Below are 7,554 nucleotides of genomic sequence, written 5' to 3' on the forward strand. Positions count from 1 at the left end.
ACTGTCTCTTTGGTTTCTTTTGTTAATGGCTTATGAAAACCTATGATGATGGAAGGAATAGTCTAAAAATCCAGAAATCAGGTATAATAAATGTAGGAAAAAAACGTTCTGCTTTTGTCAATGAAGCCAAGTGTCTCTACCAGGTAGCACTGGAGTTATGATGCAGCACTAGACTTTTAGCCATTTTTTAAACATTTAAATAGAAGCGTGTAATGACTCTGAATGTAGGATACTTTCGAATGTAGTTGTCAGAAGCTACATCCCTATAAGTCAAACGTAGGAGGTGTGGAAACTCCATGAAAGGGTGAGCTTTTTGTCTTTACATAAGAGATCTCAATTCTGAACGAAAGAGCAAGAAGGCAAGATACAAGTCATTTCTCTGTGACTTCTGGAAAAGTACTTCGGTTTTGTGTGTCTCACTTCTTTTTACTGTGAAAAAAAAAAGTCAGACCAACTTCCTCAGTAGCTTCTCAATTGCTCCACAGTAGATTATTACAAGATTGTTGAGAGAACTGGACAGGAAGCCCATTTTTTAAAGCCCTCCTTAGCTGTCTGTGGGAGAGACGCATAGTCCTGCATTTTCATGAAAAAGCTGTCTGCTTATTCACGTACTGAGCAGCCCGTCTCATGTTTGCATTTCTAGGAGTGTGTTTTTGTTTCCCTGCTCGCTTGAGCTTATCAAGGACAGAGGCTGGGCTTGTCTGTGTGTCCAGCACAGTTCCCTGGCACACTTTGATGAATTCATGAATCCTTAGTGACAGAGTCTTTTTCAAAAGTAAGCAGATAGATTTCTGGCATTGTTTAATTGCACCTCCGTTCCAAGGAAGTGAGATGGTGAATTTTCTTAAGATGCTCGATGTTGTCGAAGAGCCGTCATCGGAGGTAACCAGGCTTACTTTAAAAAAATTGTCCCTAAATCGCTCAGACGACCGTTTCAGCGTGAGTGTTCTAAAAATGTTTAGGAGAGAGCAGCATCTTTATGACACAAGTCTAGATCTCCAAGGTGGTGACTTTGAAGGGCAATTCTGATTTGAATTCCTCAGAGAGGATGTGTGTTGAAAACTCACTCCTATCACTTCTATGACAGAAGAATGGAGCCATTTATCAGCCATATGCCCTTGAGAAAATTGCCTCCGTGTGCCTCAGTTTTCACATCTGTAAAATGGGGATAATAATAAATAATACCTATTTCATAAAATGGGGCTGAGGATTAAAGACATCAATATACGTGAAGTATTTTGAATAGTACCTGGCTGGAAGAGCTCCATCCTCTTCGTTGCTCATATTTTAAAATGAAATGTATTTTGGTTTTTGTATTGTGTCTTAGAGTAAAGCCTGGCCGTTAGCTTCAATGAGCAAAGCTAATTCTGGTTTTGTTTTGTTTTATGTATTTTCAAAGGAAAATGGCTCAACCAGTTTTGAAGTTTCTGGGTCATGCCCTGTTCTTTTCAATGGGATTTATAGTTTCTGTGAAAGGAAAGATCGCAAGCCCCGCGGAAGCACCAATTTTTGTTGTTGCCCCTCATTCAACATTCTTTGATGGAATTGCCTGTGTCGTAGCTGGGTTACCTTCTATGGTATCTCGAAATGAGAATGTGCAGGTCCCTCTGATTGGCAGTAAGTACTTTTAAGATGACACAGATGAAATGTTTTCAATCTCATGCCATAAATTTAAGTAAACATGTATAGTTTACTGGTAGACTTCTAAAATACTTTAAAATAAAATAATATTTCAAACATATTTCCTTTCTTTTAATGAGGTACTATATCGAAAGAATGAATGTATGAAAAAAGATTAGACTTCCCTATATGTACCCTTATAATTCTTTTAAAATCTTAACTTTATCACTGTACCATTATAGCTTCCTGTTCTTGTATATAAAAGAACAGTTTTTCTAAAACCAAGCTTGCTTCATTTTTTTTTTGAGTGAATTTTACCAAAGAATTTGTGAAAACAATGGTTACATGCTATTTTATGAATTTCTCCTTCAGGGTATTAGGCTGATAAACACATTACCTTTTTTCTCTTAACTCTGTTTTCTTCATTATTGTCCCCAAATCTCCACGAGGGACCAATGTGTAACTCTTTGAAAATTATGATGTGGAACAATAAGTGCTTCCTGCCGTAAAAAAAAATGAAGCAAGTGCAGTGTTATCCCCACCAGATGCTTGGGTCTCTCCCTGGGGTATTAGTCTCCAAGTAACTGCTCCCAGTTGTCCCAAGGTCATTGTAAGCATCAAATGATGAGAGAGTGGGTGTGAACGTTTCCTGATGTCGCCTTGGTACTCAGGCGAAATAATAGTAGTTTCCTGCAGCTTTGTCATTCAGCTAAGAAAGACACACACTCTTTTGTTTTTCAATGTAACTCCCTGCTTTGTGTAAGAAGGCATTTTCCTGAAAAATTCTGTAGCAATAGATTTTTTTTTTTGTAAATCGAGGTTAATTTTGCACGTGCTAGGATGTTATGTATTTAGAAAACTGTTCTGCTGAAAATTTTTATAAAATGAATAAGAATTGCTTCCTACTCCTGTGTACTAGGAATTCACATAATCGGTTCCCAGGCTATCCCTACAATAAAACAAGATAATCATGTAGTATATTCCAAAGGTTTAATGTTAACTGATGAAGGAGATCTTTAGGGAGAAGATTGCATTTGCTACTTTTCGTATTCCTGCTGCTAACTTCTGTTAAATCAATGAAATATTTTTAGGCATAAATATCCACCTCCCTTTCGAAATCTGTAGCTCAGTTACCATCAACTTTGAATTAGAGTGGTTTTTTTTTAAGTTCTTTTTTTAAGTTTGTTGTTGTTTTAATTTTGGATACAATTTGTTTTAGGATTTATCCAGTATTATTTCTTTGGTAGCTTTAGCAAATAAAAAAGAAAAAAATGACTTGGTTGTGAATTTTCATTTGTTTTAAAGGACTGTTACGGGCTGTGCAACCAGTGCTGGTGTCCCGTGTGGATCCGGATTCTCGAAAAAACACAATAAATGAAATAATCAGGCGAGCAACGTCAGGAGGGGAGTGGCCCCAGGTAAAACACAGTAGGTGCTGATTTAAGACACTGCAAGTTCATTTACTGTACATTTGTAAACGTATTCACTTGGATCCACAGGTAGCAGTGTCTTGCGGACACCTGTGCCAGATGTCTGTAGCATAATAGATGCAGAATAAATGAGTGAGCCTTATGAAATTCCCTTCCCATGAGATACTCCATGGAATTAAATGTACCATCCTTTTCTATTCTCTAAACTCTTTGAACCGATGTTTATTTTGCGTTATAAAAAGTAATTCTCTACCTCTGAACTTATTTACCGTTTAAAAGGTGAGATACTGTCGGGTTGTCGGAAAAGTCATGACGCATTTTTGCAATGAAAACCAGAAAAAGTACGTCATGACTTTTCCGAAAGCCCAGTGATTGCTCAGTTGTACGCAACAACCTGGTAGGCTCACCGGAAAGGTAGTTAAGATCTTTAATCTTATCTGAGGTGTATTTAGATAGTGCTATTCAGTTCAGGGAGGCATGTCAGAATCACCTGCAAAACCTTTTCAAACTTCATCTCACCACCCCCTTCCCCTGCAATGAATGACTTTTAAGGGTGAGGGGGTGGCACCATTGATGGGATAAAGAAGGCCTCATGGGTGATGCTAATTAGCATTCCTCTATCTTTGCCCATGTGAAAACAGATGATCGCTAGCAGAACAAATGTGTAGATGTTAGAGTACCCAGAGGAGTATGACCAACCAGGAGGTTTTAGAAACCAAGGCATGTGAGGAATGATTTAAAAAGTGACTGGAAGAAATGGCATTTAGAGTAAGGTTTTGATTTTTTCTCTTTGGATTCAAGGAATGTGTCTAGGACTGGTAGGTGGAAGTTAACATGTAGGTAGATTTAAGCCCAGTTTACTCATCTCAAGGAACTTTTCTGTCCAGAAGTAGAATGATCTGATGGGGAATCCTTTTCTGGAATTTTCAGGCATTGGCTAAGTAACCACTTGGGGGGGATATTGTAGAAAGAATTCAAGCATTAGAAATGGTAGATGACTTTTCATGCCCCTTCCAGCTGTGAGACTTTATGATTCATTGTTAATGGTGTCACTGTAGAATTTGCACTGAGTGAATCATGTTGGATATTGTATCCCATTGTCATAGGAAACAGATTTTTTTTTATTAGAGGATGGAATTTCACCTATTCATAATTTTATTTTACAAATAACCCATTAGGGTGGCGATTTGGCCTAACGATGCTTTCTCTCTCTAATTATTATACAGTACATATCACGAACTGCTTGGGTGCAGGAATTTTTTGTTTTGTTTTAGGTACTTAGCAATTTATTCATCGGTAAATTCTAAACGCTTCAGAAAATCAAGCTATTTTATTCAGCTAATGTTCCCCACTATCGATTACTGCATATCTTTCACAAGGAAAACGAAAGGGAGTGTGTTAAAAGCTAAAAACACTTCCTCAAAAAAAGATGCTATATTGTGTTTCACTTGTCAGCTGATTCAAGGAAGCATAAATCGTGTTATAAGCACTTCCTCCTTTTTCCTCAGTACAGACCTAAACTGCATGTTCTGGGACTGAGTATCACTTAATGTGAGAACTGAAACAAAGAAGTAGGAAATTATCTGGCTAAGGATGTACAAACGATAGAAGGCAGAATTTAATATTGCCCAAATGCACACTTTGACTGTGACTTATGTTTACATCTTTTAAGCCTATTCAGATCATAAGTACCATTCAGAAACAATGGCTATGTGTATATTGTATTCAAAGGTTTAATCCATTTTCTAATTATCTCAATGGTCAGACTACACTTGTTTTAGAGAAAAGCCAAATACCTGTAATCTGATTCTAGCTTTCATCAGCATCAAGGGTTAGCCTTTTATTTCATCTTTGTTGTACAAGAATTGGCAGCTATTTGTGAATAAGAAAGCAATAACGAGGTAACCTGTTAATTAGACTGAAATATTAAATCTATTCCTTTTCTCCCAAGATACTAGTTTTCCCAGAAGGTACTTGTACTAATCGCTCCTGTTTGATTACTTTTAAACCAGGTGAGAGAAATTAAATTATGCATTGTGACAAAGTAGCATGAAGGTTTCTCAAATGATTTGCTAACAATACGCAAAATACCTATGTTTGCTCTGAGCATTCCTTCTCTTCTGATAGAATGTTCTAAACATTATGACTCCACAGAATTTACTCCTTTACTTTCTCTTTTGGTGTCATAACCCCCTGTGCCTTGCAGTGTCCGTGTGTGTGTGTGTGTGTGTGTGTGCAGGACCGATGGCAGATTTTTCTTTTCCCCCAAGGATACTGTCAGAGACACCTGGGGTCCTGTGTCATCAAGTAGAAAACCTATTTCAATTATTATTATAATACCTGCAAATACCTTCCAAGGTTCACTCTTTTTTTTTTCTTGATATCATCAAGTCATGAATTTCACAGTAATGTGTAATTTCATAGTAATTGGCACTATTTTACAGCGTTCCTGTATTAGCTGCCAGACTACCCAGAGCCAGGTTAGAACTCATTTCTGGCAAGCCTGGTAGTGCTTGCTTCAAGCATTTGGTTTCCTCTAGGTTTTCTTCTCCTTGTAGTCTCTTTGTCTTACTTTTTGTCATTACTTAAAAGAAAAAAAAAATCCTGTTAAATAATGGGTATTTGGAAAATGAAAACAAGTAGCGATGTAAAGAAATAAATACCAAATTGCCTTAGCTACAGCATTGAGTATTGTGCTTACATAATTCTGAATTTTAAAAATCTCTCATTTTGGCAAACAGTAGGGATTTACCAACATTTCGCAAATGGTTTATGTGTAACTCTTAAAACATTCAGTATATGTGTACCATTTATTATGTTTTCTTTACCTGTAAAACTTGTATTCACATAAAGAGCATGTGACAACACTTCCTTATGGTTCTAGGAGCCTTCATCCCAGGAGTTCCTGTGCAGCCAGTCCTCCTCAGATACCCAAACAAGCTGGTAAGCGTCGTATTTCACTGTGGGAAGACTTTCAGACATTCCGAACATCACACATTCTCTAGGAGCCCTTTTACTATTTGAAAAAGGTTTTGAATAGACCCATGGTGGACACAGGTAGGGGCACTTGGGCTCCTTGCCACATTTGGTTCTTAAAAGTTGGCAAGACGGGCACATATTTGTGGCTACCATATTCCATACTGTGTTTGCCGCTATGAAACTACAGGAGGTCATTTCCTTAGCGCCTCCTAGTGTCGATGTGATGGTATGACGGAGTCTCAGATTCAGGGTCTCATTAGAAAAATTGCATAAATGTGCGATTTTTATTAAGCCTAGAAGGAAACTTTTCCTGATTCAGTGATCATTACTGGAGTAGAAGGACTGAAGTAGCAGGTTAAATTGGAGATAGGCTTGGTGTTCATTTATTCCCTCAGTTCTTACTAGCTGTGTGACTCTTGGCAAATAGCTTGAGTAAGAAAATATCTGAAAGAGCCTAACATCCTATCGAAAGTCCACGGCTGGCTCAGGAAAGAGCCTCCTCTCTCCAGCTAGGTTCATTGTTATCTTCTGGATATTGGTTATGTCACCATTTCCCTAAACATAGGTTTTTGGAGGATGCTTTGGTTCTGAGAGGAACTTTATGTACTAGAGAATTTACCAAAAAAAAAAGGCAAGATGTAATTATTAATTATCTATGTTATTTCAGATTAAGAGTTCTTGATCAATTCAGCTTTCGATTTGGTGACTATTTGGTCAGCTGTGGACATCTGTAATTAAAAATTTTAAATCTGCCAAGTTTTTACTTGTTATACTTCTGCCTGTGGGTTTGCATTTGTCGTTTATTCAGCTTCTTTCACTGTATACTACTTTACTCTTTTCTCCCTCATAAATTTTTTTTTGGAGGTTGGGAGAACTGATATATCTGTTGTTTCACTATGTACTACTATACTCTTTTCTCTCACAATACCCTATTTTGGGAGGGGGGAGAAGAACTGATATATTCTGGGTTTTATAAGCAAATTATCCAGATAGCTAAGCGTGCACAATAGTTTTTGTTTAATTCTTAGCAACTTAATTCCATAAAGTGATAGGTGGTTACGTATGGAAGACAGCTCTTTGCCATGTAGACATATAATCCAAAGAGCATAGATCAGGGCAGTGAAGTATAACAGTAATGATACACTTATTTTACTTTTTAACATATTGCTTTTAACTCAGAAAGGAAATACATGAATACCAATATTAAAATAAGGTCTTTGTTTTATGCGGTATTTTTTCGTCTGAACTAACAGTTTAAATACTTTTGTTATCGTAGGATACTGTGACTTGGACATGGCAAGGATATACATTGTAAGTTGCTCGTATCTATTATTTATAAAGTACAAATTTCTAACCAGATTCTTAAATCTTGCACCTGATAGGTCTCTGTAGAGAGCTTAACCACCTCGCCCATTAGCCTTCAGTGTCCCCATGTGCAGAATTCTAGTTGCCTGGCATGTTCTGATGGGCCTTAAAAGCGTTGATGTACCAATTCTAAAGAAACATCCCAGCGACCTAGTTTGCA

General features: G+C 37.3%; 1 long non-coding RNA gene across 1 annotated transcript; it reads left to right on the plus strand.

The window, feature by feature from the left end:
• Positions 1-2,956: 2,956 nt before the first annotated feature.
• Positions 2,957-7,334, plus strand: LOC109395659 (uncharacterized). Its single transcript, XR_002126702.1, has 3 exons — positions 2,957-3,038; positions 5,935-5,993; positions 7,306-7,334. It is a non-coding gene; the product is annotated as an uncharacterized LOC109395659 (long non-coding RNA).
• Positions 7,335-7,554: the final 220 nt, after the last annotated feature.

The sequence above is a fragment of the Hipposideros armiger genome, unplaced genomic scaffold, assembly GCF_001890085.2.
Source record: "Hipposideros armiger isolate ML-2016 unplaced genomic scaffold, ASM189008v1 scaffold_479, whole genome shotgun sequence".
NCBI lineage: Eukaryota > Metazoa > Chordata > Mammalia > Chiroptera > Hipposideridae > Hipposideros > Hipposideros armiger.